Raw genomic sequence first — 3,576 nt, forward strand, 5'->3', positions numbered from 1 at the left:
AAGTACCCGTATATCTAGCATACCCCGCCTCCAGGATATGGACAAAGCACAACTCAAGATTTGAATTGCGTAGTAATTTTTTCGTTTACTCTATGGTTGCATCTAACCTCTTTGTTACATTGCCTACGTACCCTCCGATAAGATCAAGCCATTCGTAGTTCACCACTTACTACACTCCAACTTTTATGACAGAATGTTCTAGTAGGAAGGCATAGCATTCCTCAAACAATTGTTGGAACTCGACAAGCATGAATTACTAGATTCAAGGCCCTATTGCGAACTCACATGACAACCGAGATTTTCATTTCATCAATCATATAAATCACTAGGTTTTCAACACAATACCACAATTCACATCATGTAACATATCAAAGAACTAACGAAGCATAATACCATTCTCTAGCCACATTAATTAACTAATTTGACCATAATAATAACAATCATATCCATACCTTATACATTCATACTTTATGAAATCATAATTGAATCGCTAGAAATCCCGAAGGACTCACCCATCCGTCCAATGGCTTTTCTAATTCAATTCACAAGATTGTCAAAACCATTGTTCACAAATACACTAAAAACTAGGGCTAGAATGACACAGTTCGACCGAAGCCTACAATAAGTAACCAAGTAGGTAGTGACACCCTAATGCGGATTAACCAGGCGGCGTCACTCCTACACATGTTGATAGCAATGATCACCTAATGCAGATTAACCAAGCTGGATCACCCCTAAACTACGTATGGCCATACTTAGGTAACGAGGGTTGCCAAATGTGGATTAACTAGGTGTAACTCATGAATAGTATGGTTCCCTAATGTGGATTAAATAGACGGAACCATCCATGTACTACTGCTACATGGTGCAGTCACATCAACATAAATAAATTATAATTACTAGCATACACACTATCGATTCCACAAAAAAAAAAAAAAAAAAAAAAAAAAAAAAAAAACGAATATCGAATCACATTAACCTACGTCAGTTCATTATGAATCACAATTTCAAATATACATAATACCGATTCCTCTTAACTACCTAATATCTGGTCACCCAAACATATGAGTTCTACGGAATATTTCTAACAATGTTCCATCTCATATTTTCAAACTAGCAATCATATCTCATTTATTTTAACAAGAAGTTAAATACACATATATATCACAATAATGCGTCCCATACACGTAAATCGAGGTATATATTAACTAGAATAGCCCACTAACCAATATAGTCCCACTAGACTCTACTTAGTCTCTAGTTGTACCAATTTTTGAACTTAATAATAGTTAGGAACATTTTCAACAAAGTCAACCCTAGTAATACAATCAGGAAGATCCGCCTGCCAGATTTCTGATCCATACATTTTGAGAGTCCTTAAACAATATGTATGATAACATATTAACATTTAGTTACGATCTAATGGTCAGATCTTTGTTTGCTACAATAGTCAAGTGGTAAACCCTAATGGAACTAGGCTCAAACGATGGAATTTCATCGAACGAAGGTCAAATATGAAATCAGAATATCGAATTTAGCCTAGGAAGACAAAGTTGGCCCTCTGGCCATGCGCCACCGCATGCGGCGGTTTCCGGCAAACAGAAACCTAATTTTCCGACTAACTCCAAAAATTACCAAATTTTAAAAAATTATAGAACACAACAAGGGGAAAAACTTGCATACCTGGGCTGAAGTCCAATTTGGTTGGAAAATAGCTGAAATTGCCCTCGATCTGTCGGAAACTCTAGAAATGGTGAGCTTCGATTCATCAAATCCGTAACTCCGTCGCACCCATACTTGCTTGGGGTTTCCTCCTGGGTTCAAGGGAAGCATTTTTATGGTAGTAATCGTCATAATACCTTTCAGAAATGGTAGATCACCGTCGTGCACCCCATGAAGCCCTCGGCTTCAATTCACACGAAATGGGGCCAATTTATATAAGATTTTTGATGAAAATGAAAGAGGGAAGGTTATGGAGCTGTCCCATGTGTTTTTTTTCACTATGAATCATCGGAGAAACACCAGAGTTGGAGTCGAAATCCATGGTTGCAGTCGGGTCGGGTCATGCAAGAAACGAGTCAAGGAGGTGGATTCGATTCCCTCATTTTCCCCTTCTCTCTTTTCCCTCCTTTCTCCTCCCCTTGATTGGTCACCTCTCCCCCTTTTATCTCCCGCGTCTCTCCTTTTCCCCCTCTCCCGCATTGCCATCTGGTAGCTTCCAGTATTTTTTTTTAAATGCCTTTAATTTCTTCGTTTCAACTTCGATTCACAAACAGTTTTCGCCTACGCGCTCCTACGATCGAGCTTTGTCAAATTGTACTTAGTGTGACGTCGTATGTCTACGAATTTTTAACAATTTCTGACCAAAATTGAAAAATCATAATTAGTTTAATTAAAATCTAAATTTAATAAAACTCATAAATTCCCGAAAACAATTTAAAATCTCGCTAACACATAATACATAATTTACAATAGTAAAATCTAGGAGCGGGATTTCATAGTGACCTTGAACACATACTTAGTTTTACATCTCTTATTTATTCTATGCTTAGAAAATGTGACATTATATTCCGTGTCTTCACTTGGTTACAAAACTAGGAGGACCAACCCTTATAAAGAAGGTAAATTCAAGATGTGGAATTTGGGTGGGGATGAATTTGATTCTTTGAGTATGGAACGTGCAGGTGTGCTCGAAATTGCAAACCTTTGACTTGATGAACCAATTTGGAGGATGTGATATTTACTAATGACGACGATGAAGTTCAAGAGGAAATATAAAGAGAGATTTGAAAACCATTGAGACTTGAATCATGTGTTGTTTTAATTATTATGTTTGTGTTTTAATTATTATGTATGCTGAATGAATTTGACGAACATGAATACTTTGTTAAATTATGAATTGGAAGTATTGTTTTTAATAGAGTTTGCAAGACATATATTTTGTTATGTTGCATGCACAAACAAAATATATGTAAATTGTATGCTACCTCTGTTTCTTATGCAAGTACATTATATTTTGGAAAACTACGCTAAGAAGTATTTTGTGAATTGATGCCTTTCTAGAAAATTTTGAATCCTCCTTTTGTTTTAGTTCCGTGTTAGCACATGATATTATTTTGCTTCACTTGCTAGTTGTCACAGCCCGTCTCAAAATATTCAGTTTTGACGATGTGAAATGACTATTTTGCCCTCGGACGTTTTGTGTGATTGTGTGATTTAAGTTTGGAAGTGAACTAATACCTTAAGTCCCTAATATTTGGAACCAATTAGGACTTAAAGTTGTTATGATTTTGTGGTTGTTTGGAAGTCAAACAATTTTGAACCACACACACACACTCCAACACACTCTCTCTTTCTCCTTCTCGTGCACTCTCTCTCTCACTCATGCCTCTCAATTTTCTTCTGTTTCTGTCAACTTTGTACGGACAAACTCCAAGCCTTCCATTTCAGGCATGGATCGACGTTAAAAAGGTAATGTTCTTGTTCCCTACAAGTTCCTGAGTCCATTCGTACTATTTTTTGAACTTCAAACCTTCGAAAACCCTAGTTTCTCTCGAACTCCGATTTAGGTACTGT

This window comes from Malus sylvestris, chromosome 16 (genome assembly GCF_916048215.2).
Source record: "Malus sylvestris chromosome 16, drMalSylv7.2, whole genome shotgun sequence".
Taxonomy (NCBI): domain Eukaryota; kingdom Viridiplantae; phylum Streptophyta; class Magnoliopsida; order Rosales; family Rosaceae; genus Malus; species Malus sylvestris.